General features: G+C 44.7%; 1 protein-coding gene and 1 non-coding gene across 5 annotated transcripts in view; both read right to left on the reverse strand.

Moving 5' to 3' along the window:
- dgkh (diacylglycerol kinase, eta) overlaps positions 1–27,945 on the reverse strand; it is an 857,220-nt gene that overhangs the window by 581,955 nt on the left and 247,320 nt on the right. The window lies entirely within an intron of this gene.
- On the reverse strand, positions 3,361–3,466 carry LOC140428931 (U6 spliceosomal RNA). Its single transcript, XR_011948939.1, has one exon. It is a non-coding gene; the product is annotated as a U6 spliceosomal RNA (small nuclear RNA).

Here is a 27,945-nt window from a genome sequence, read left to right on the forward strand (position 1 = left end):
GGGCTGTGTTGTGTGGGAGTTTAAGACGCAGCCACACTTTGTCTGAGATGCTGATGACATTTCAAAAGGGCTGCCATTCAACCCAAGCCAGTGGTTCGCTTTTATACTTGGTGCATGAGTCAACATCCATTTTTGGAAGGATTTTTTAAGGATTCAACGGTCGCCTTTTAAACAGACATCTATGGTAATATGCTAATTCGGGTTCCATAGGCCAGTATTCACAGATTTGTTTCAGTATTTCTGCTCCTTGTTTCTGTCACTGCAGACAGCAGCACACACACATGGAACTGTGTATCTTACTCACTGAGTCAACATAAATACCAGGAGCTATCTCAAGGATGCTAGACTCCTGGGATATGAATTAAACATTGAAAAGAAAAGGCCAATCCACAATCTACTGACGAGGAAATGCATCGCTATTGCCAGTTCTGTTGAAGTGTTGATAAAGCAAATTTTTTTTTAATCGCATATAAATTATACAATCTGGTAGTCTGCCAAGCGGGTACTCATTTCTCAAAAGGATTCAACAAATAAAGAATGAAAGGAATTGCATTTATATAGTGTTCTATCCTATTGTCAAGACAACATCTACCTGTAAATGAATAACCAAATCATCTATTTTTAGCTGTCTCGGTCAGGAAGGATCATCGATCAGGACTGTGGGAAAACACTCTGCCATTCTTTGAATTTGAACATGGAATTGTTCACAACATCCATCTTTAAATTTACAAGGATGATACCAGAACTGAAAGGGTACACCCATCGGGAAATGCGTATCTAGAAAAAAGAGCTAGAGATGATCAATAAAAGTCTTTAAAATTATTTTTTTAAAGGTTTGATAGGGTGGATGTTAAGGAATGTTTCCATTTGTTGTGGAATCCTAAACCAGCAGTCACAAAAATAAGATTGCACGAAAAAATCCAATAGGGAATTCAAGAACAACCTCTTTATGCAGAGAGATAGAATGTTAAACTTATTCCCACATGGAGTAGTTGAGGCAAATAGCACAGACACATTTAAGGCAAGATAGATAATGACATTAGAGAAAGAGAAATCGAGATCTTGTGTTGTAGTGGATAGCACCCCTGCTTGAGCCAGAAAGCTCACCCACTCCATGAACTGATGGCTATGGAAGATGCATTTTTAAAAACTATGTTTCTTGAAAACATTTCTTTAATAAACAAAAACATACAACACAATGAACCAAGACTACATAATAGAAGGAGACGAACAAGCAAAAGCGCATAATAACTTTAATCCCAAAAACTAAACTGAACCCTCTGCAGCTGATGGTGACTCGCCCCTAAAAAAAATTAAACCTAGCTGCCATCTTAGGTAGAACCTTATACTGACCCTCTGATGGTGTACTTGACCTTCTCCAAATGTAAAAAAGATATGAGGTCACCCAACCGAGGCGAGGCACTGGGCGGAGTAGGAGAACTCCACCCAAGCAGAACTTGCCTCCGGGCTATAAACAAGGCAAAGGCGAGGACATCTGCCCTCACCCCAGACTGAAGCACCAGTGAGTCTGATACCCGAAATATGGCCACCAGCGGACATGGATCCAAATCAACATTGAGTATCTCCGACATGTTGTTGAAGAAAGAGGCCCAGAAGCTTAGTAACTTGGGACAAGACCAGAGTGTGGTTAGCTGGCCCCTGAAAGCAGCATTCACACTTGTCCTCCACCCCGGGGAAAACTCCGCTCACCTTGCTTTTGTCAGATGCACTCAATGCACTACCTTGAATAGAATTAAACTTAGCCGGACACATGAAGACATGTGATAGACCCTGCAAAGGGCCTCATTCCATAGGGGAGGGATGTCATAACCCACCGCATGGGACCTACGAGGTGGGGATGATTGTCTTTCCTTCTGTGTCCTTTACGGAAAACGAGCTCCCTCATAAGGGAGCGGGATAAGCTCTATCCATATTATATATAAGGTCGGCCAGTTAGGACCCAGTTGAAATCTACAGGGAGCTGTGTATTATAGCTTTATAAATAAACCTACATTTATTTGATGCAACTCAATGTGGACTCCCCATGACTTCATAAAATACTGTTCTCTCTCCACTCTGTATCACAAGATATTAATGCAACCTTTTGTTTACATTTCATGTTTCTGTCTGGAAAATCATAATAAGCATCATATTTTTAAAAAATTCATTCATGGCATGTTTGTTATGGAGGTTAAAATTTTCCTCGTTACATTTGTACAGCTGCAGACTTGCACTTGCAACTGAATAAGAGTTTCAAATTCGGATCTCGTTTGGTTGGTACAGATGTTATGGTAAGTGCTGCGCAAAGCAAATCCCAAAGGGAAACATGGCAAGGTATCACAACTCTTTTCTTTTTGTATTTTGACCAAGAGAATATACATGTACTGAAGCTAGAAACCACAAATTCCCGTAACACTCTGGGGGTTTTAAAATATTAAATGAAAACATTAACAAAAGAAAAGAAAACTTAAGCACACAAGACCATATTTACACAGTTAAAATTAGTCTTAAGGGGCATTTGTCCAAAAGGATTCCCTACTTGGATAGACTCACAAATAGGCAACTTAATCTATAAAATCCAGTAATATTACCAAAACACAAACCCACTGTTGCTGTATTTAAGTTATGTCACATGACTCCTAACCTCCCTATCTGTTGTGGAAATTCAAGGAACTTTGAAATAAATCCCTGCTTTCCAAGAAATAGCTTTCTGGAAAGCTGACCTGCTTTGCCTCTTCACAGCTCTTTTCCCAGCAAAGAGCTGCACTCCAGGAGGTCTTACATGGTCACACCCAACTTAGCTCTCATATCTCTCTTTCAGTCGTCTTTTTCTCTTTCACCTTAATTCCATTGTTCATGTCCTTCTTTGAAACTTAACATTCTGAGAATACAAAAATCTTTCATGTTTTCCTTACTGCCCACATTCATGGGTCATGGGTTTATTCATGACCTTTTCCAAGTTCTAAATGTTTTTTACTTCCCTTTGAAATTTAACAAATGATCACAAGAAACGTTCTTTATCTCATAATGCAAATTTCTGCCCATGATTTATTTACTGATAGAAAATTCAGCTAGGTTATTCTAGAGTCTGTCTTTCATACCTACATCTCTTTAATGTCCTAAACCTTGCAGCACAACTGTTTTCAGTTTGATTAAATTAGTCACATGCATAAGCCTGCACACAGAATAGCACACCACATTCCCAAAATATTAAAAATAATACCATCTTTCTTCCCACATGTATTCATACAAATCAGAAGATAGATTATTAGCCATAAACAGTAGAAAAAAAATCAAGCTTTTGCACAGCTCAGCATGTCTTACTTTGTTCCTGTCAACTGTCTTGGTGTGTTATTTTTTTAAATTATGGAAAGCTTCACGAATTTGCGTGTCATCCTTGCACAGGGGCCATGCTAATCTTCTCTGTATGTTCAAATTTTAGTATATGTGCTGCCAAAGCGAGCACATCTTGGGATGTTAGACTATGTTAGAGGTGCTATTTAAATGCAAGTTCTCATAGTTTCTCACAATGATCCAAATTGTTGCCATGTTCAAGCCTTAGCCTTTGAACCTCCTGCCAAATGAGTTTAGTTCCTTCAACTCTATTTACTTTTGCGGACTACATTCCTAAATTTCAGTTTCAGAATTCATTTTCAAAGAATTTGTTGTTAAACCTGCAACACAGATATCACAAACTTCAAAACCTGTTTCATTGCACTCGAGAGTTTTGAGATCACAGTCAGCGATTGCCAACAGAAATAAATGCTCGTCTAAACGAAATAGAATAGAAAGGAGGTTAAGGTGGTGGATCAGATGCTCTATAACTAGGATGTAGCGGACCAGTATTTGTTTCCAAATAAAAGCCCTGTCAGTTGAACAATTTTGGTTAACAACCTCCAGCGCCATTTGTTATTGTTTGGCACAGATATACATTGAATAATGGGTTCCTGTCAAATACTCTGGTAATATTTCAGATTCTACAATTATAACTAATGTTCTTTTGAGGTCATGTACTGTACAAAAATCCATTAACACCAATTACTTATTGTACCAAGTCCCACTTATTCATCACTCCTGTGCTCGCTGGCCTACATAATCAAATCCTTCCATGTTAGAGCCCTATTCTACCTGATGGATTCTCTCCTTCCTTCCAGTCCAGGATATTCGCTGTCTTCAAAAACCAGGTTGCTCATCATTTCCCAGTACCTTCCAAAACATGAATATGAGTTCAGATGTTGGTTGTGGCTCAATAGGTAGCACCCCCACCTCTGAGTCGGAAGGTTATGGGTGAGCAGACATTTCAGTGCAGTACTGAGGGAGTGCTGCACTGTCTCGTTGCCTTTCAGATGTGATGTTAAAATGAGGCCACATCTGCCCACTAATAAGCCTCTGACGCTATTTCAAAGGGGAACAGATTTCCCCATGATCCACGCTACCCCCGGATCATTATTCGTACCTCAACCAACATCATGAAAATAGATTATCTGGTTACTAGCACACCAGTTTGTCAGTTCCTGCTGTGCACAAACTGGCTGTCCCATTTCATACACTTCAAATACTAGCTCATTGACCCTCTTCATTGGAATACCCTACAGTCATGAAAGTTGCCAAATAAATGGTCTTTCTTTTCAGTGTTAGTTAATGTTCCAGCAATGTTTAGGGCTACCAACTCTCCAGGATTTGCCGAGAGCCTCCAGGAATTAAAGATTAATCTTCCAGACACTGCTGTGAGCAATCAGGGTGAAAACTCATATTGGCAATCTCCAGGTTAACCCCGGACCATAATTGGAAACCCTAACAATTATGCTGCTTTCTGGAACTCCCTGCCCAGATCCCTTAACCTTGTCAACTCACTGCCAACTCTTAAAAACGTCCTCAAAATTCTTTCCAATTGAGTCTTCTGCTTTCTCTCCATTTTTTTCTCTGATTCAAATGTGCACTCTCCTGCCCTCCAAATACAAGTTCTGAGATGTCTTCCTGTTTAAGAAGGGAGGGAACCAAAAGACGGGAAATTATAGGCCGGTTAGCCTGTCTTCGGTCACTGGTGCGATTTTAGAGTCCATTATTAAAGATGAGATTGCGGAGTATTTGGAAGTGCATGATAAAATAGGACTGAGTCAGCATGGCTTCGTCAATGGGAGGTCATGTCTGACAAATCTGTTAGAGTTCTTTGAAGAGGTAACAAGGAAGTTAGGCAAAGGAGCACCACTGAACAGTAGCTTAGTTTGGGCAGCACGGTAGCATAGTGGTTAACACAATTGCTTCACAGCTCCAGGGTCCCAGGTTCGATTCCCGGCTTGGGTCACTGTCTGTGCGGAGTCTGCTCGTTCTCCCCGTGTGTGCGTGGGTTTCCACCGGGTGCTCCGGTTTCCTCCCACAGTCCAAAGATGTGCAGGTTAGGTGGATTGACCATGCTAAATTGCCCTTCGTATCCAAAATTGCCCTTTGTGTTGGGTAGGGTTACTGGGTTATGGGGATAGGGTGGAAGTGTGGACTTGGGTAGGGTGCTCTTTCCAAGAGCCGGTGCAGACTTGATGGGCCGAATGGCCTCCTTCTGCACTGTAAATTCTATGAAATCATATTTCTATGAAATCTATGAACGTGATTTATTTAGATTTCCAGGAGGCCTTTGACAAGGTGCTGCATAGGAGACTGCTAAATACGTTAAGAGCCCATGGTGTTACAGGTAAGATCCTGTCATGGATAGAGGATTGGCTGACTGGCAGAAGGCAGAGAATGTGGATAAATGGGTCTTTTTCAGGATGGCAGCCGGTTTCCAGTGGTGTGCCTCAGGGGTCTGTGCTGGGACCACAACTTTTCACAATATACATTAATGATCTGGAAGAAGAAACTGAAGGCACTGTTGCTAAGTTTGCAGACGATACACAGATTTGTAGAGGGATAGGTAGTATTGAGGAAGCAGGGGAGCTACAGAAGGCCTTGGACAGGCTAAGAGAGTGGGCAAAGAAATGACAGATAGAATATAATTTGGAAAAGTGTGAGGTTATGCACTTTGGAAGGAGGAACGGAGGCATTGACTATTTTCTAAATGGGGAAATGCTTGGGAAATCAGAAGCACAAAGGGACTTGGGAGTCCTTGTTCACGATTCTCTTAAGGTTAACGTGCAGGTTCAGTCTACAGTTAAGAAGGCAAATGTTAACATTCATGTCAATTGGGCTAGAATACAAGAGCTGGGATGTACTGCTGAGGCTGTATAAGGCTTTGGCCAGACCCCATTTGGAGTATAGTGAGCAGTTTTGGGCCCCGTATCTAAGGAAGAATGTGTTGGAAAGGGTCCAGAGGAGGTTCACAAGAATGATTCCTGGAATGAAGAGTTTGTCATATGAGGAGCGGTGAGGACTCTGGGTCTGTGCTCGTTGATGTTTAGAAGGATGAGGGGTATCTTATTGAAACTTATAGGATACTGTGAGCCCTGGATAGAGTGGACGTGGAGAGGATGTTTCCACTTGTAGGAAAAACTAGAACCAGAGGGCACAATCTGAGACTAAAGGAACGATCCTTTATTTCCTCAACAGAGATGAGGAGGAATTTCTTCAGCCAGAGGGTGGTAAATCTGTGGAATTCTTTGCCGCATAAGGCTGAGGAGGTCAAATCATGGAGTGTCTTAATGACAGAATAGATAGGTTCTTGATTAATAAGGGAATCAGGGGTTATGGGGAGAAGGCAGGAGAATGGTGATGAGAAAAATATCAGCCATGATTGAATGGCGGAGCAGACTCGATGGGCCAAGTGGCCTAATTCTGCCCCTATGTCTTCTGGTCTAATAGCAACTTCACTGGGCCTGCTTGCACTGCAAGGGTTACATTTTGATTCAAGCGAGAGACAAGTGAATGAAATTGGAGTGTCCTCCTTTTATCTTCCCAAAATGGCATCTTACCTAAAGGATGCAATTATCCGAGGATATTTTTGGAAAATGCCTGACAGTGTAAAGCCCCAGGAAATCAAATTGGGTCTATGGTGACAGAATGATGAAACACCATGCTCAAACCACAAGAGAGGAAGACAAGACCAATGAATTTTATGAAACTGAGAAACTATGGAAGCAAAAATAAAACTGGTGGTCTGTTAATAAAATGTTATATCTAACGCCTGAGTTATAAGGACCTACACAAATCACGGACAGTCATCGTGGATTCTATGGTAGCAACAATATGACAAACATGAAACATTTTTCAAAATTGCTCTTCTAAATGTCAGCCTTAGAGGGTCACATTGCGGCGATCACAGACCCTCAGGTCGGCTAATTACAGAAAAGGCGTTGCAGCTTTCCTTCTGTGCAAAGTCTGAAAAAGCTGCAGAGCAAGAGTGAAGTCTCACATAATCCCCTCTTTAATTTGTATCAAATCATGCTGCGATGAAGGCAATAATTGCCACATTTTCAACTATTTTAAGCAATAAATATATGGAATTGTATAGTGATTTATCTTTGCAAAAGATGCTGCCCTGTAATGTTCTATAGTACTTGTCAGAACTTCAGGACTTCCCAAACCAATTCACTACCAATATAGCTATTGCCTGGCATAAATCTGCTAAGAAATTTGCAGAGCAAGATCTCACATGTACAGGTAACCCATTTTCGTAGTATTGGCTGAGGGTCAGATATTAGTCAGCTCACCAGGCAGAATCATCCTGCTCGCCTTCAAAGAGTGACAAAGGATAATTTACATCTATCTGAGCGTTAATGTCTTATCCCAAACTTTGCACCTTTGACAGTGAAGCTTTCTCTCCGTACTCCTCTGGAGGGTCAGCCTAGATTCGGTGTCCATATCCCTGAGGGTACTTGAACCTAGAACTTTCTCTGTGAGGCTGCATCTGTAAAAAATCTGGAAAACTCTTTCTTGAAAGTTTCATTTCATCTGGTGTCCATGGACAAGATTTACGTAAAAACAAAAGCTTCCTGATCTCATTCCTAAATGTGTCACGATTGTCAGCTGTTCAAATCCCACTCCAGGTCTTGGGCAACAAAATCTCGGCTGACACTCAAGTGGTGGAGTGCTGCATTGTCAGAGATGCTGGGCTGGATTCTCTGATTTGCAGACTAGGTGCTGACGCTGGCGTGGGAACAGTGGCATTTTAGGCCAGAAAAAAACGGCGCAACAGCTATACCGATCCTCCGCCCAGTGGGGAGCTAGCAGCCGCGCAGCGAAAAACCCCGGCTTTACCTGCGGATAAGGCCAGAGAATTGCAGGGTCCATGCTCGCACATGCGCACGGCCTGCCAATAACAGCCCCCCCTGTAACCGGGGGTCCACGAAAGAAAACGTAAGTGTTCCGTGCCGTCGAGAACTCGGCCCATCGGGGGAGGAGCTTCAGGGTCTGAGGCTGTCCATACAGCGTGTGGCGTACTCCCTGAGTACGCCGTTTTTGAGGGGGCGGAACATCGCAAAAGTGGCACGCCCCCGATTTCAGCACAAATGGAGATTTTCTGGGTGATCGACGAACGCGATTTCAGCGCCTCCGGCTGGAGAATCCCGCCCGCTATCTTTTGAAAGAGATATTAAACTGAGTCTCTGAGATCGACGTAAGAAAATCTCTTGGCATTATTTGAAGAGCAGCAGAATTCTCCAGGTGACCTGCCAATATTTATCCCTCAGCCAATATCAACAAAAGAGATTATCCGATCATTATCACATTTCTGTTTGTAAGAGTTTACCAATGAGATAGATGTGTATATTTCTCACTGCAGAATCTGTCTATTCTTGGCAGGAACACAAAAGAACAGGAGTCTAAAGTAGGGGAGCCAGAGTATCCATAGAATCCTGACAGTGCAGAAGAGGCCTTCGACCCATTGCGTCTGCACCTACCCTCTGAAAGAGCACCCCATCTAGGCCCACTCCCCCGCTCTATCCCCATTGAACCTGCAGAACTTTGGACACGAAGGGGCAATATTAGCATGGCCAATCCACCCAATCTGAACATCTTTCGACAGCTGGAGCACAGAGGAAGCACAGGAACCAGAGCACGCAGGGGCCTGGGTGAGAGCAGACATCTGGGGGGCAGCAGGCCCTCATTTGAAACCTACTGCTGCAATGGAATATGAGGAAACGGAGAATCCTGTATCTTACTTCACATGTAAGGAACAGCATCAAGTACCATTATATAAAGAAACCCAAAAAAGTCAAGGGGTGCAATTTAGTTTTTAAAAAATGATTTAGGGAAAATAATTGCATATAAGAGTCAAATCATCTGGAATAGATGGATTTCAGCACCAGCTATTTAAAGAATTGGGTGAGGAAGTGATGTATTCATTATAGTTTTCCAAATTTCTCTAGATCATGACATGCCTTTCATTGGAAAAATACGTATGTTTTTCACAGAGTAACTGAATACATGAACAGATACATGAAGCTGATCACAGGACAACATCAGCTCAAGTCAATGTCCTCTGGCTGTGGAACAGTTTCTCCCCATCTGCTCAGACCCCTTACGGTTTGAACGCCTCTGTCAAATCTCCTCTTAATCTTCTCTTTACCAAGCAAAAGGCTCTCCAACCTACTCAGATAAGTGAAGTTCCTCATCCCTGAATCACGTCCATGGATTTTTTTTGCACTCTCTCTGATGCCTTCACATCCGTCCTAAAGTGTGCTGCCAAGAGTAGACTCAATACTCCAGTTCAAGCTGAACCAATATTTTATTCAGGGTTATCATAACTTACTTTTATACCGATTAACCACGTGCATTATTTACCACCTTCTCAAACTGCGTGAAACCTTCAATAAAGGCAAAATACTGTGGATGCTGGAAATTTGAAATAAAAACAAGAACGTGCTGAAAATACACAGCAGGTCCAGCAGCATCTTTGGAGACAGAAACAGAATTTTAAAAAAATATATTTTATTTGTTTTTTAACATTTTAAACATACAACACAACATGCAAACCAACTAAAACCCCAGCCCCACCCCCCAAAAAAACCCCAATATCATAAAACAAAAGCCCCATTTTCTGCCCCCTCCCCTCCAGCAGCTGACTGTAACCAACTTTTTAAAGTGCAATATAGACACTTGTGGAACCCCTCACTCACACCCCTCAAAATAAATTTAAACTTCTCCAAATACAGGAACTTTATCATGTCCCCCAGCCACATCGAGGCAGTGGGTGGAGAAGCTGATCTCGACCCCAAAAGAACCTGCCTGCGAGCAATCAGCGAGGCGAAGGCTAAAACATCTACCCCCGCTCCCGTCTGCAGCTCTGGCAAGTCTGACACCCCAAATGTGGCCACAGCGGACTGGGCTCCAAATCTACTTGCAAGATTGCCAACAAAATGTCTCCAATTTCGGGCAGGACCAGAACATGTGTAAATGATTGGCCGGACCTCTTCCACACCGCTCGCAAATATCATCCACCCGCTCAAACAAGTGGCTCATCCTTGACTTCGAAAAGTGCACCCTATGTACCACCTTTAGCTGTATCAGCCCCAGCCTCACGCACAATGTTGAGGTATTCACCCTCCCCACCCACCTAACACCACAACCCCTCCTCCAATGCTATCCTGAACTCCTCCTCCCACTTAGCCTTAACCCCCTCCAACGATGCCTTATCCTCCTCCAAGCACCTCCCATTAATCGCTGAGATGACCCCCCCCACCCCCAGCCCCATCACTTGCAGCACCCCCTCCAGCAACGAGGAGGGCAGAACCACCACAAAGGTCAGGAAAACCCTCTTCGCAAAATCCTTCACCTGCATGTACCTAAAGACCACCCCCCCCCACCACGGAATCCCAAACATCTCCATCAACTCCTCCAAACTTGCAAACCGCCCTTCTAGAAGTAGGACCTTCATTTCCATCACCCTCTGCTTCTCGCATGCCCGAAACCTATCCTCCAGCCTCACCGGCTCAAACAGGTGATTCCCTCGGATCAACATCAGCTTCACCCCCACCCCGACCCAGCCCCTAACCTAAAGAGCTGCCAAAACTTTCTCCATATCCTCAATGTGGCCACCACCACCGGATTCCCTGAATATTTTCCTGGGGCGAACGGGGGCGGCGCCGTTGCCAGTGCCCGTAACCTTGACCCCCTAGAAGAGCCTGGCTCCTTCTTCACCCACAAAGCCTCCGGCCTAACCCTAACCCTAATGCCCAGCCCCACACCTTCTCAGCATTCGCCACCCAATAATACAACAGGTTTGGAGGGCCAGGCCCCTGACTGCTGCCCTCTCTGAAGCACCACTTCCAAATCCTTCCTACCTTACCTGGCCAGACAAAATACTAAGTCAACCGTTCCGCACCATAAAAAATATTTTCAGCAAAAAGACCAGTAGGCACTGAAATAAAAATAGAAACCATGGCAAAATAATCATCTTTATTGCCTGCACCCGGCCAGCCAACAATAGAGGAAAGAAACAGAGTTAACGTTTCACAGAAGTGCAGAATGAGGCCATTCACCCCATCAAGTCTGCACTGGCTCACTGAAAGAGCATTCTACTCAATCCCACTGTCCCCACCGTATCCCCATAACCTTGCACATTTATTCTATTCAGATGGCAATCCAATTTTCTTCTGGATACCTCAATTGAACTTGTCTCTTTTTCAGGAAGTCCATAAACAGAAAGGTGTTTTGATTTACTTATCCTTCTATAAGCAGGGGCATATTTCCCACCCCCTCAGTTTTGGTGTGATCCAATTTTTTGTTAACAACCCCAAGATGGGATGAACTTAGAGGATTGTTTTCTTTCCACACACTTGAAATGCAGGAGGGAGGTCAGTACTTAGCCCGCTCCACACTTGTACAGTAAAAGAGAGATGGAGAAAGAAAGATTTCTGGGGCAAAGACCACAGAGAAAATAATGTTTCACACAAGTCCAGAGCCCAGACAAAGTCTAATGAAGAACTCCCTCACAGAGGCTGGTGTCATAATATACACCAGTATATCATGGCGCAGACACACACTGATGGACCAATCAACATACACAACACCGCAGCCAATCACCAGTGAGAGAACACGCACTATAAAGACGGGGGGCATCAGAGTTCCAGCTCATTCGAGTAGCAGCTAGCTAGGAGCACAGAGCTCACAGCCTGCAACACAGACATTCACCATGTGCTGAGTGCATCAACTGGTTAGGACAAGGCAAGGGTCAACAGTTAAAGCTAGTATCGTATTTACCCACAGTTCAAGTATGTTCAAATAGTTAACCTTTTAATAAAATAGTGTTGCACTACTTCAAGTGTTGGTGACCTGTATGTGATCCAGAACACCCAACATATCAGTTGGCAGGTTGAAAATAGATGCTGGATAATTCACTTTTCCAGCAGACAAATAGTCATTTGGTAGTCTTGAACTTGAGTATTGCTGAAAGAAACCTTTCACTCATTGGGACAAATGTGAAGTGTTTGAAGGTGATTGAAATAATTCAATATTAAGATTGATATTGAGGTGAGCAGTATCAGCTTTAAAAGTAGACAAGTGTAATGATGAGAGGTCTTTCTAGGCATAATGGTAAACATAGCCAGTAATGTGGAAACCAGCAAAGAATCACAAAACCATAAATCCTGATGCCCTTCATAGCTTAGAACATAGAACATAGAAAAATACAGCACAGAACAGGACCTTCGGCCCATGATGTTGTGCCGAACCTTTGTCCTAGATTAATCATAGATTATCATTGAATTTACAGGGCAGAAGGAGGCCATTCGGCCCATTGAGTCTGCACTGGCTCTTGGAAAGACCACCCTACCCAAAGTCAACACCTCCACCCAACACTAAGGGCAATCATGGACACTAAGGGCAATTTATCATGGCCAATCCACCTAACCTGCACATCTTTGGACTGTGGGAGGAAACCGGAGCGCCCGGAGGAAACCCACGCACACACGGGGAGGATGTGCAGACTCCGCATAGACAGTGACCCAAGCTGGAATCGAACCTGGGACCCTGGAGCTGTGAAGCAATTGTGCTATCCACAATGCTACCATGCCGCCCTTAAGAACAAATAAATCTACACTACATCATTTTACCGTAATCCATATACCTATCCAATAGCTGCTTGAAGGTCCCTAATGTTTCTGACTCAACTACTTCCACAGGCAGTGCATTCCATGCCCCCACTACTCTCTGGGTAAAGAACCTACCTCTGACATCCCCCTACATGGTTATACAAGATTAAGGAAATAAGGAAACAGACAGGGAGCCATTGAGGCCCAGACCCTAACAAACACCTGTGGAGGCCAAATGCAAAAATCACTGAGATAACAAGGAACATCTGTAGAATGAAGTATCCCCACTCTTGTTAAGGTGATGTATGTTTTAAGGCAACACCAGTGATAGGGGTTCCAACAGTGTGTTGCTATGTGAGAACCAAGGACAATAAAATTGTGACATAGAGATCCTTGGGGCACATATCCTTTGAAATGCATCTAGGATGATCTCTCCAGCATATGCTTGAATAAAGACTTTGCTGAATGGAACTCACAGATTTGAGTGGTCTCATCTTTTGCCGAAACAAATGCAAGAAAATCAATGTCAGGAGAAGCAACAACTTTATACTGTATGAAAAGAGGGTGCTGATTGGTTAGCAAGTGGGCTGTGATTGGTGGAAGCGGTGTCATGGAGAATGCACCAGTTTATGGTGATTGACAGTTAACTGATGAGCATTGTTTGACATTTAAACCAGGCAGCTTGACTCTGATTGGTGGAATGAACCTGCGAATGGCTACCACTTATTTTGTTTAGCTGAAATAGGTGCAATTTAAGTACATATTATTTCTGTCTGTAAATAACAGGGCCCTGTGTATTAATCTATATAGCTTGCAGTACACACAAATACTTTGACAAAATGTCTTTCTTCAACAATTTTCCAGTCGAGTTGACTTTCGCAATGAAATAGACATGCAGAAATGAATCATCTTGTAGGCAGTGGTTTGAAGTTCGAGTATATAGAGTGTAAATGGGACCAGGTATTTTCATGGGCCGAGCCTTTTTTCTCTGCTTCTGCTAGATAGATGGAAAAATGGCAGACTGAGGTTCTTGAGTATCACAAGGCAATATTATTGGTACCACCAGCTGAGGGTTCATGCCACATGCCTCCTACCAATCCACTCTAATTTTGGCAAAGGGTATCCCACCTCCTTCATGAGTGATGAGCTGCATCAGTTCCTGCTTAGCAAGGGCATCGTTTCAAGCAGGACTACCAGCTACAACCCCAGGGGAAACGGACAGGTGGAGAGGGAGAACGCGATGGTCTGGAAGGCCGTCTTTCTTGCCCTAAGGTCTAGATGTTGGGGGTTTACTACAGGCCTCCCAACAGCCAGCGGGAGATAGAGGAGCAGATAGGTAGACAGATTTCGGAAAAGAGTAAAAACAACAGGGTTGTGGGGATGGGAGACTTCAACTTCCCCAATATTGACTGGGACTCACTTAGTGCCAGGGGCTTAGACGGGGCGGAGTTTGTAAGGAGCATCCAGGAGGGCTTCTTAAAACAATATGTGGACAGTCCAACTAGGGAAGGGGCGGTACTGGTCTGGTATTGGGGAATGAGCCCGGCCAGGTGGTAGATGTTTCAGTAGGGGAGTATTTCGGGAACAGTGACCACAATTCAGTAAGTTTTAAAGTGCTGGTGGACAAGGATAAGAGTGGTCCTAGGATGAATGTGCTAAATTGGGGGAAGGCTAATTATAACAATATTAGGCGGGAACTGAAGAACCTAGATTGGGGGCGGATGTTTGAGGGCAAATCAACATCTGACATGTGGGAGGCTTTCAAGTGTCAGTTGAAAGGAATTCAGGACCGGCATGTTCCTGTCAGGAAGAAGGATAAATATGGCAATTTTCGGGAACCTTGGATAACGAGAGATATTGTAGGCCTCGTCAAAAAGAAAAAGGAGGCATTGTCAGGGCTAAAAGGCTGGGAACAGACGAAGCCTGTGTGGAAAAAAAGGAAAGTAGGAAGGAACTTAAGCAAGGAGTCAGGAGGGCTAATAGGGGGTCACGAAAAGTCATTGGCAAATAGGGTTAAGGAAAATCCCAAGGCTTTTTACACGTACATAAAAAGCAAGAGGGTAGCCAGGGAAAGGGTTGGCCCACTGAAGGATAGGCAAGGGAATCTATGTGTGGAGCCAGAGGAAATAGGCGAGGTACTAAATGAATACTTTGCATCAGTATTCACCAAAGAGAAGAAATTGGTAGATGTTGAGTCTGGAGAAGGGTGTGTAGATAGCCTGGGTCACATTGAGATCCAAAAAGACGAGGTGTTGGGTGTCTTAAAAAATATTAAGGTAGATAAGTCCCCAGGGCCTGATGGGATCTACCCCAGAATACTGAAGGAGGCTGGAGAGGAAATTGCTGAGGCCTTGACAGAAATCTTTGGATCCTCACTGACTTCAGGTGATGTCCCGGAGGACTGGAGAATAGCCAATGTTGTTTCTCTGTTTAAGAAGGGTAGCAAGGATAATCGAGGGAACTACAGGCCGGTGAGCCTTACTTCAGTGGTAGGGAAATTACTGGAGAGAATTCTTCGAGACAGGATCTACTCCCATTTGGAAGCAAATGGACGTATTAGTGAGAGGCAGCATGGTTTTGTGAAGGGGAGGTCGTGTCTCACTAACTTGATAGAGTTTTTCGAGGAGGTCACTAAGATGATTGATGCAGGTAGGGCAGTGGATGTTGTCTATATGGACTTCAGTAAGGCCTTTGACAAGGTCCCTCATGGTAGACTAGTACAAAAGGTGAAGTCACACGGGATCAGGGGTGAGCTGGCAAGGTGGATACAGAACTGGCTAGGTCATAGAAGGCAGAGAGTAGCAATGGAAGGATGCTTTTCTAATTGGAGGGCTGTAACCAGTGGTGTTCCACAGGGATCAGTGCTGGGACCTTTGCTCTTTGTAGTATATATAAATGATTTGGAGGAAAATGTAACTGGTCTGATTAGTAAGTTTGCGGACGACACAAAGGTTGGTGGAATTGCGGATAGCGATGAGGACTGTCAGAGGACACAGCAGGATTTAGATTGTTTGGAGACTTGGGCGGAGAGATGGCAGATGGAGTTTAATCCGGACAAATGAGGTGATGCATTTTGGACGGTCTAATGCAGGTAGGGAATATACAGTGAATGGGAGAACCCTCAAGAGTATTGAAAGTCAAAGAGATCTAGGAGTACATGTCCACAGGTCACTGAAAGGGGCAACACAGGTGGAGAAGGTAGTCAAGAAGGCATACGGCATGCTTGCCTTCATTGGCCGGGGCATTAAGAATAAGAATTGGCAAGTTATGTTGCAGCTGTATAGAACCTTAGTTAGGCCACACTTGGAGTATAGTGTTCAATTCTGGTCGCCACACTACCAGAAGGATGTGGAGGCTTTAGAGAGGGTGCAGAAGAGATTTACCAGAATGTTGCCTGGTATGGAGGGCATTAGCTATGAGGAGCGGTTGAATAAATTTGGTTTGTTCTCAGTGGAACGAAGGAGGTTGAGGGGCGACCTGATAGAGGTATACAAAATTATGAGGGGCATAGACAGAGTGGATAGTCAGAGTCTTTTCCCCAGGGTAGAGGGGTCAATTACTAGGGGGCATAGGTTTAAGGTGAGAGGGGCAAGGTTTAGAGTAGATGTACGAGGCAAGTTTTTTTACACAGAGGGTAGTGGGTGCCTGGAATTCGCTACCAGAGGAGGTGGTGGAAGCAGGGACGATAGTGACATTTAAGGGGCATCTTGACAAATACATGAATAGGATGGGAATAGAGGGATACGGACCCAGAAAGTGTAGAAGATTGTAGTTTAGTCAGGCAGCATGGTCGGCACGGGCTTGGAGGGCCGAAGGGCCTGGTCCTGTGCTGCACTTTTCTTTGTTCTTTGTATGTTTCCCTGTCTCCTGCTGGTTGGAGGTCCTTCCCGATGCGCTTCACTCCATCCGGTCGCTCATGTGTACCTCCACCAATGCGACACCTCACGAGAGAATGTTTGTCTTCCCCAGGAAGTTCACCTCAGGGGTCTCGCTCCCATCCTGGCTGACGGTTCCAGGGCCCGTCCTCCTCCGGAAGCATGCGAGGAGTCACAAGTTTGATCCCTTCGTCGAACGGGTCCTTCTCCTCCATGCTAACCCCCAATATGCCTACGTGGCACACCATGGCGGGCGGGAGGATACAGTCTCCCTTCGGGACTTGGCACCCGCAGGTTCCCCAGCGACCATCACCACTACCCCCGACTCTACACTGTCTCCCTTCATTGCTACTCACGACTCTACACCGTCTCCCTCCGTTGCTAATTATCCGGAAGACGACACGCTCCTGGATACACAGGCTTCAACACTTCATCCGACACCAGTGTCCTCACCACAGCCAGTACTGAGGCGATCACAGCGGAAGGTCAAAGCCCCCGACAGACTCGATCTCTAATTCAACCCGTCCACTTCACTCCCGCCGGACTCTTTTTTTTAACAGGGGGTGAATGTGGTGAACCACTGTATTAGATTGTACTTACTGTTCTTACTTATTGTACTTACTGTTCTTACTGTTTGTTACATGTCTGGGTTTGTCCCTGCTGGCTCCGCCCCTCGGGCTCAAGTATGAAGGTAGCTAACCTCCAGCCCTGCCCTCATTCTGGGACCGGCTGCCAGCAGGTGTCTTTTAGCTGATTAAAGCCACAGTTTACTCTTCCAACTCTCGTCTGTTGTCATTGATGGTACATCATTGTGGTTACCTGCATTTTTAAGTTGGTTTCCAAATGGCCCATTGAAAAAGAAGTATACTATATGCATTCACTTTGATCCAATGTAGTCAAACTACTGACCCTTGATTATATACTGCTGAACATAATTTCCTATTTTTGCCAAATACAATTTCTATTAAGTTTTTAAAATGGTAAAACCTGTTTGCAAAGTAATATGTACAGTAAATCACACTCCTGAGCTTTAGTTCACTGGTATTCTCTTCTACAATTGAATACTGCCTTCTCCGAGTTAATGGCCAAGGTTGTGGAGATGAGGGTGAAGCCATGCCCAAATATGGCAATCTATGGGGTATCCGAGCAGCCAGAGCTACACATGGAGAAGAGGGCTGATGCCCTAGCTTTCGCTTCCCTAACGCACACTGGAGAATCCTGCTCGGCTGCCGATCAGCAGCACCACCCACAGCTGCAGACTGGCTGCCTGACCTTTCGGAGTTTCTCCACCTGGAGAAGATAAAATACGCTATCTGAGGGTCGGAGGAAGGTTTCCTTACTGCATGGGGGCAATTGGTCGGTCTGTTCCAAAACCCGTTTGAGGCCAACAACAACCAGTAGAGGGGTAACTGGATGGATTGGAGAGGAGAAAGAACAAAAGACACGGAGGAACGCCAGGGATGCACAACCTAAGGGGAAGGGGGGAGGGGGAAAGGGGGCAGAGAGTCTGAGACGGGCAAAGAGGGACAACACGGGGGGAGGAGGGGCAGCCGTTGCAGTCATCCACACAAAAATAAACAACATGGCTGAAGCTGACAAAGGGAGAAGAGAAAGGAGGGGAGCAAGGAGAAGAGGGTGCACACCCTCTGATTGACCAGAGAGGATAGCAAGGGTGTGGGCAGGGTGAGACAGGCAGGGTTTATGGGAAGGGGGTTGGGGTGGGCGGGCACAGGGGTGGGGATGGGGGAATACCGAACTAGACGGCAGCAATTTGTAATTAAAGGTAAGCCAAAAACCTTTTTTGTTACACTGTACAATAAATAAACACGGACGTCAATGTACATAGAATCATAGAATCATAGAATTTACAGTGCAGAAGGAGGCAATTCGGCCCATCGAGTCTGCACCGGCTCTTGGAAAGAGCACCCACTTAAGCCCACACCTCCACCCCTTCCCCGTAACCCATCAATCCCACCTAACCAAAGGGCAATTTATCATGGCCAATTCACCTAACCTGCACGTCTTTGGACTGTGGGAGGAAACCGGAACACCCGGAGGAAACCCACGCACACACGGGGAGAAAGTGCAGACTCCGCACAGACAGTGACCCAAGCCGGGAATCGAATCTGGGACCCTGGAGCTGTGAAGCAACGGTGCTAACCATTGTGCTACTGTGCTGCGGTAATGTTGAAAATGCCAATAAAAAGATTTTTTTTTAAAAATAAACATTTGAATACTGAACACTGAAGATGAATGTAGTGGGGAAAATGCTTGAATCTATTGTTAAGAAATAGCGAGAGATCTGGGTAGAATGTGCCCCATCAGGCAGACGCTGCATGGGTTCATGAAAGGCAGGTCATGTTTGACTAATTTAGTGGAATTCTTTGAGGACATTACGAATGCGATGGACAACAGGGAACCGTTGGATGTGGTATATCTGAATTTCCAGGAGGCATTTGACAAGGTTCCGCACAAAAGGCAGCTGCATAAGATAAAGGCGCGTGGCATTATGAGTAATGTATTAGTATGGATAGAGGATTGGTTGACACACAGAAAGCAAAGCTTGAGGATAAGTGGTTTGCTGATTGGCGATCAATGACTTGTGGCTGTCTCAAGGATCATTGTTGGGTCCACAATTAGCAGATGATCTGGAGTTGGGAACCAAGTGTACTGTGTCAAAGTTCACAGATGACACTAAGATGAGTGGTCGAGCCAAGTGTGCAGAGGACACAAAGTCTGCAGAGGGATATAGATAGTTTAAGTGAGTGGTTAAGGGTCTGGCAGATGGAGTTCAATGTTGATAAATGTGAGGTCATCCATTTTGGTCGGAATAACAGCAAAATGGACTATTATTTAAATGGTAAAAAATTGCAGCATGCTGTTGTGCAGAGGGACCTGGGTATCCTTGTGCACGAATCGCAAAAAGTTGGATTGCAGGTGCAGCAAGTAATTAAGAAGACAAATGGAATTTTGTCCTTCATTGCCAGAGAGATGGAGTTTAAAAGCAGGTCGGTTATGTTGCAGCTGTATCGGGTGCTGGTGAGGCCACACCTGGAGTACAGTGTACAATTTTGGTCTCCTTACTTGAGAAAGGATGTCCTGGCACTGGAGGGTGTGCAGAGGAGATTCACTAGGTTAATTACGGGGTTGAGAGGATTGGCTTATGAGGAGAGACTGAGTAGACTGAGACTCTATCCATTGGAATTCAGAAGTATATGGGGGGATCTTATAGAAACATATAAAATTATGAAGGGAATAGATAGGATAGAAGCAGGGAGGTTGTTTTCCAACGGGTGAAACTAGAATCGGGGGCATAGCCTAAAAATAAGGGGAAGCAGATTTAGGACTGAGTTGTGGAGGAACTTCCTCACCTAAAGGGCCGTGAATCTGTGGAATTCCCTGTCCAGTGAAGAAGTTGAGGCTACCTCGTTAAATGTTTTTAAAGTAAAGAGAGATAGATTTTTGAACAGTAAAGGAATAAACAGTTACGGTGGGCGAACAAGTGAAGCTGAGTCCACAAAAAGATCAGCCATGATCTCATTGAATGACGGAGCAGGCTTGAGGGGCCAAATGGCCTATTCCTGCTCCAAGTTCTTATGTACTCATTGCTGTTCCTATTGATTTCAAGTGATCCACAGGTATGGACAGATTATTTCACTGCTTGGAGGAAGGATAATTTACTTGGATAATGGTTAAGAAGTAAAACAGCACTCCAAACCAGTGCATAGCCTAAAATATTCCATGCTTTGTAAGTTAGAGAAAATAAACAGATCATTTCAATGGTAACTGTTCTTCCAAACAATGTGTCATGGATTTGAAAGCTCCTCATAATTCAATTCTGATACTTCAAGCACCAATAGTAGCATGAATATGGCACATTGTTCCTCGAGAGTAATCCACACACCAAACCTGGAATTCCGCTGTCACCGATTTAGCTCCAGCACAGGTCCTTGCTGGAATACGTTTTTGTACATGACCAGTGGGCACTCACCCTTGTGGGATGAACTCAATTGTAACCGGACAAAAGATGAAAAGGGAGTACATGGAAAAGAGAGAGAGTGGGAGAAAGAAACAGATAAAAACCAAAAGAGATATGCACATGGGCAGATAAACGGCAAGAAGCAGAGAGACAGAGCAAGAAAGAAAGGGAGCAAGATACAGAAAAAAGAGAGAGACGCACACACATGGACAGAGAGGGCTTGGACACAAAGAAACATCACCAGTACAGGATGCCAGGTTAAATGGCTGCCCCGTGTTGTAAAACTAAATAACGCTATCTCATCGAGGCACAGGAGTCAGCCAAACAAGGTTAAAAACAACTCCCATTAACACTGAAACAAAAACAGAAAATACTGGACAATCTCAGCAGCTCTGACAGCATCTGTGAAGAGGGAAGGGAGCTAATGTTTAAAATCTGGATGACACTTTATAAAAATTAGAGAGAACTGGAAATAGGATCAGATTTATCCTGTTGTGGGGGTGGGCGGTGCATGGAGCAGTGAGGCTGGATAGGAGGCCAGTGATAGGTGGAGATTGACAAAGATGTTGTGGACAGAGAGACGAAGGGAATGTAAATGGGGGTGATCAAGGCTAAGAAGGATGCTGATAGTGGCACAGTAAGAGGTCAGAATGTGTTACTAGCAGAACAAAGGTAAGCACTGTGTGACAACCGTACAAATTTGACCCTATTTCCAGTTCTCTCTAGCTTTGACAAAAAGTCATCCAGATTCAAAAGTTCTGAGAAACACAAATTTTAGTGAGGAGCTGAAGGAAATCGGTATTATTAGAGAAATGGTTTTGGGGAAATTAATGGAATTGAAGGCAGATAAATCTCCAGGGCCTGATAATCTTCAACTTAAAGAAGTAGCCCAAGAAAGAGTTGATCCATTGGTGGTCATTTTCCAAAATTCTTTAGACTCTGGAATTGTTCCTTTAGATTGGAGGGTAGCAGAATATAACCCCAGTATTCAAAAAGGAAGGTAGAGAGAAAACAAGAATTTTAGATCAATGAGCCCAACATCAGTAGTTGGGAAGTTGCTGTTAAAGATTTCATAGCACAGCATTTGGAAAGCAGTGGTATAATCAGGCAAAACCAGCATGGATTTACGAAAGGGAAATCATGCTTGACAAATCTACTGGAATTCTTTGAAGATGTAACCAGTAGAGTTGACCAGGAAGAACTGGTGGATGTGGTTTATTTAGTCTTTCAAAAGGCTTTTGAAAGGACTCGCGTAGTAGATTACTATGTAAAGTTAAAGCGCCTGGGATTGTGGTTATTGTCTGAGATGGAGAGAAAACTAGTTAGCAGACAGGAAGCAAAAAGTTGGAATGAATGGATCTTATTCCGATTGGCAGACAACGACCCGTGGGGTACCTCTGTTCACATTATATATTAATGCTTTGGACAAGGGAACTAAATGTATTATCTCCAAATTTGCAGATGCTACAAAGTTGGGTGGGAGGGTGAGCTGTGAGGATGCAGAGATGCCTCAGCGTGATTTGGACAGGCTGAGTGAGTGGGCGTATGCATGGCAGATGCAGTATAAAGTGGATCAATGGTAGATGAAAATAGGAAGAGAGATTATTATTTGAATGGGTGTAGATTAAGAGACATGAACACTCAGTGAGACTTTGCTGTTCTCGTGCATCAGTCCCTGAATGTAAGTGCTCAGGTACAGCAGGCAGTAAAGAAGGCAAATGGTATGTTGGCCTTCATAGCGAGAGGAGTTGGGTACAGGAATAGGAATGGTTTACTGCAATTTTTAGGGCATTTGTGAGGCCACATCTGGAGTATTGTATGCAGTTCTGGTGTCCTTCTCTGAGGAAGGATGTTCTTGCTATGGTGGGAGAGCAGTGAAGGTTTGCCAGGCTGACCCCTGGGATGATGGGACTATCATATGAGGAGAGTCAGTTCGGATTATATTCATTGGAGTTTAAGAAGAGTGAGAGGGGATCTCATAGAAACTTATAAAATTCAAACAGGTAGATACAGAAAGAATGTTCCTGATGGTAGGGCAGTCCAGAACTAGGAGTTATACTTTAAGGATAAGAGATAATCTTTAAGAACTGAGGTAAGGAGAAATTCCTTCACCCAGAGAGTGGTGAATCTGTGGAATTCATTCCCACAGAAAGCAGCTGAAGCCAAAACGTTGTGTGATTTCAAGAAGGAATTAGATATAGATCTTGGGACTAAAGGGATCAAGGGATATGGGGGGGGAGCAGGCAGAATCAGGGCATTGAACTTGATGATCATAATAAATGGCAGAGCAGGCGCGAAGGGCCAAATGGCCTCTTCCTGCTTCTATTTTCTATGCAGTGAATGCAAATCCCCCAAGTCAAAACTTTGATAAAGAGTCATCCAGACTCGAAACGTTAGCTCCATTCTCTCTCCACAGATGCTGTCATTCTTGCTAAGATTGTCCAGTATTTTCTGTTTTGTTTCAGTTCCAGCATCCGCAGTAATTTCCCTTTATCCCATTGACACCGATTTGGAGAAAAACTTGTAACTGTCAGACAATAAAACAGTATTTTGTTCAGCGAGCCATGACAGAGTAAATAAAGTGCTTTATAAACCTGCACATTAATCAACAAAAATCCGCCGCCAGGAAATTGCTCCCAGCTAGAGCGGGCCGACAGGCTGTGCTACATTCAAGTGTCGTCCCTTTGGGTTCAAAACTACCAAATCCAAGGTACCAAAACGCAATCTCTGCAACTCCGCACCAGTGAGCTGGACATAATGGTTTGGGACTTGTTGCACTAAATATTCAAACTAATTATTTTACAGAATCACTAAATGACCTAGTTGTCAAGTCCAGGCATGACATAGCTCCAACGTACACACAAATATCACCGCCACATTTAATGTGGAAAACACCTGGCAGTGTTTTCTTAAAAATACAAACACAGAAATGTATTTTTAGTCACTAGTGTATTTGCCAGACAAGTGATGTATGAACTGGCTACAAAAATTAATCCAAATAAGATGGGGCCCGCTTGCTGAAACACAAGCATGCAACTTTGTAAAATGCAATCAATTCAATTAACCAGGAAGGATGGTTTTGTTTTACTGACAGCTTAATGTTCTTGAAATTTTACTTGCTGCACAAGCAGAACACATAATAAAGAAAATGGCAGTTTGTGGAAAATTAATTGTGAGGCTGCAGAGCTGGAGAATTATCCCCGTTTGACGTCAGCTCATGGTTCAGTATTTCAGAGGTCAACAATTCCTTACTTGCAAAACAACATTACAACTTGAGTCAAAAAGATAGTTCGGAGTAAAGCTTATCCATGTTAGTAAAGTAATGACACTGGTATATCCACAAATATAAAGCACAGATTGGAATTCCTCTATTGTTTACTCTATGATTTAACTGTTCAAACTCTGCGGACAGAGTTTCACACCAGCAGATTGGCGATTCGGCTGCAGAATTTAGCAATCAAAACCACAACAGATTATCTCAAAAGCTCACTGAAGACGACTGTCCCATCAGGTGTTTTAAGACTGTGAAATCTGGTTATACATTTCTTGAGGCTTTCATGATATGACCTCCCATCTTTTACTGCCCAGTCCCTATCATTCTACTGCCAACATGCCTATCCCCTTGGTGCACTGCCTTCCCTATACATAGGCAATTAAGAAACAAATACTTGACTGGATGATTCTCAGCTTCAGTCAAACAGCCCAAATAAAATTTTCTTACAAACATAAGCAGTAGTCAACTGCTTGGTCCCTTGAGCCTGGTTCCACATTCAATAACATCACATGGCTCATCTGATTATAACCTCAACTGCACATTCCCATGATCCTTGGACATAGGAGGAACTGGCAATTTCGGGGGCATCAAGAGCAAGGGTGTCACACAGCTCTCACACATGTGGGGTTCTGGTGGTACACTGGTTACATTAATTATCTAGACCAAATGCCTGGACTAATGATCTGGAGCATGAGGTTAAATTCCCCCCACAGCAGCTGGAGGATTACAATTATGAAATAAATAAGTCTGAAATCAAAAAGTTAGTCTCAGTAATGATGCCTATGAAACTACTGGATTGCACCTTTAGGCAGGAAATCTGCCGCTCTTACCCAATCTGGCCCATAAATAAGACTCCAGACCCACAGCGGTGTGGCTGGCTAGATTTAGCGGCCCTCTGAAATGGCCTAGCAAGACATTCAGTTGCAACAAATCAAGACATGGGGCAATGAAAACTAAAATCAATGGGCCACCGAGAATTGTCCTGGATACTGTACATAACAAAGGCATACTCACTCCAGTCAACCCTCAAAATCCTCCAATAAAATGTAACTTGTCTCAAAATTGGGAGACCAGTCAAACAGCAGCATGACATAATCATACTCACACAATATTCACTTTCAACTAATGTCCCAGACACCACCATCACCATCCCTGGGTAGGTCCTGTCGCCCCCACCTGACAGTGGGTGGCACACTGGTATACAGTCGGAAACAGCTCTTGGGTGTCCTCAACACTGAATCTGGACCCCATTAAACCTCACAGAATCAGGTCAAACATGAGCAAACAAATCCCAACTGATCACTATACAGGCAACCCTTCACATCCCAGCTGTTGAAGACCACTTGGAAGAAACCTTGAAGGTGACAAAGGCACAGAAGATACACTAAATAGGGGATAAAATGTCCATCAAGAGTGGCTTTGTAACACCACCATACTGACAGAGCTCTGCTGAAGGACATAGGTGCTGGGTTGGGTCTGCAGGTGGTGAATGAACTGATAAGAGGAAAATAATTCCCTTCACCTCACCTGCACCAATCCACAGTTTGCAGAAAACTCTGTCCATGACAGTATTGGTAGCAGTGACCACATCACACAGCTCTTCTAGTGACAAGGTCCCAGTTACATGTTGTGGACACAGACTATTGTTCAGTGCAGCGCTATCATTCTTCTAATGCAGAGCAGATCCAGCATCTCAAGACTGGGCATTCATGAGGCACTGCAGCAGAATTCAATTCCACCACACGCTGTAACATCATGTCCGGCATGTCCCTCGTTCTTCTATTACCATTAACTAGCGGAAGAGAAGTGAAGAGCATGTCAGCAGCAGTACCAGGCAGACGTGAAATTAAGGTACTAACCTGGTACGGCTACAAAACATCAGTCCATGCATGCTTAACAGAGAAAGCAGCATACCAGCAACAGGGTTAAGCAATCCTACAACAAATGCATCAGATAAAAACTCTACAGCCTTCCCACTTTAAATCATGAATGATGTTGATAACTAAACAACTAACTGGAGGAGGAGGAGGCTTCATTTTTAAAAAAAAATTGGAGTACCCAATTAATTTTTTCCAATTAAGGGGCAATTTAGCGTGGTCAATCCACCTACCCTGCACATCATTGGGTTGTGGGGGCGAAACCCACGCAAACACGGGGCGAACTCCACACGGACAGTGACCCAGAGCCGGGATCAAACCTGGGACCTCGGTGCAGTGAGGCAGCAGTGCTATCCACTTCGCCACCGTGCCGCCTGGAGGAGGAGGAGGCTTGATGAACATCGGCCATCCTCAATGAAGTCAGAGGTGTAGGTACAACCACAGTGCTGTGAGGGAGAGTGTTCCAGGATTTTGACCCAGCGACAGTGAAGGAACAGTGATATATTTCCAAGTCAGGATGGTGGGTGGCTTGGAGGGGAATCTCCAGGTGGTGGTGTTCCCATGTATGTGCTTCCCTTGTACTTCCAAATGGTACTGGTCATGGGTTTGGATGGTCCTGCCTCGGGATCTTCCTGCAGTGCGTCTTGTAAGTGGTACACACTGTTGCCATTGTTCGTCAGTGGTGGAGGGATTGAATGTTTGTGGAAGGGGTGCCAAAGAAGCCTATCCAACATCTGCAAGGCACAAGTCAGGAATGTCATGGAATACTCTCTGCTTGCCTGGACAAGTACAGCTCTAACAACACTCAAGAAACTCAACACCTTTGAGGACAAAGCAATTTGCTTGATTTACACTCCATCCACCACCTTAAACATTCACTTCCTCCACCGCTTGCAAATCGTGGCTCTCATATTCAATATGTATTGCAACAAACTGCCAAGTCTCCTTTGACAATACTTTCCTAACTTACAATTCCCCCTCTGGCCTAATGGGCGGCCGGGTCCTCAGGATGTGGGTGGGACCCTGTACATGGGCCGTCGCCTCAAGCCACTGCCGACGCTGCGAATGACACTGCCTTATCCGGCATCTGGCCTGCCAGCAGCACCATGAGGGCAGCCTCAGCGGGGTCCAAGATATCATCCAACCCATGTATAACTGTAAGGAATTGGAGAGGGTGTGAGAACGGCAACCAGTGTTGTCTTCCACCCTGGGACCCTCCATTCCCCCATTCCTTCCCACCTTCCCAACAGGATGTTGGCTGCTGCGTCTGTGGTGTTGTTTCCTGCAGTGCTCAAGCACAGTGCCAAGCATCAAGGTTTAATTGGGATGCTGAGCAATATCTGCCACATGGCACCCCAACCCATGAGAATCCACTTGCCTGCTGTGAAGCGTTCACTTCCCGTAGCGGGTACACACGGTGCAAGGGGTGGCATGGTGGACCTGCGGGCGTTGCGACACTCCCTCTCCCAGCCCATGGGCAACCATTCCCAACCAATGGTGGCCCACCCCCACCGAGGCTGGCCCTATGTGGGCTCCTCCCCTACCCCCTCTCCCTCCCTGGACACTGGGTCAGCAACCTCAGTGCCCCCGGGCTCACTGCCTGGGAGCAAGGATGGCTATTCATCTCTTCGGATCCCTACAGCAGCCATTCCGCCAGCTTCATGGTTTTCATTGCTTCCCGCATGACCACTTGCTGGAGATGCGGTTAGATCATGGGAGGCTGTTGGATAGGGGGTCGTTCCCGTTAAATGTATGGAGATTGGCCTTAAGTGGCGATTATTGGTTTCTCGCCACACCGAGGCGGGATCCTGATTTCACAAATGGGAGTGGGCCGGCTAGATCGCAAACCGATCAGTGCCTGGCACAGTTCTCGATTTTGGTCTCTCCTGCGATCTAACGGCCACATCGTGCTCTTGTTCAAGCACAACGCAGCCATTGAATCGCGCTCTCTATCTCATTCCTTGACTGTCGTTGGGTCAAAATG

This window comes from Scyliorhinus torazame, chromosome 8 (genome assembly GCF_047496885.1).
Source record: "Scyliorhinus torazame isolate Kashiwa2021f chromosome 8, sScyTor2.1, whole genome shotgun sequence".
NCBI classification, from domain to species: Eukaryota; Metazoa; Chordata; class Chondrichthyes; order Carcharhiniformes; family Scyliorhinidae; genus Scyliorhinus; species Scyliorhinus torazame.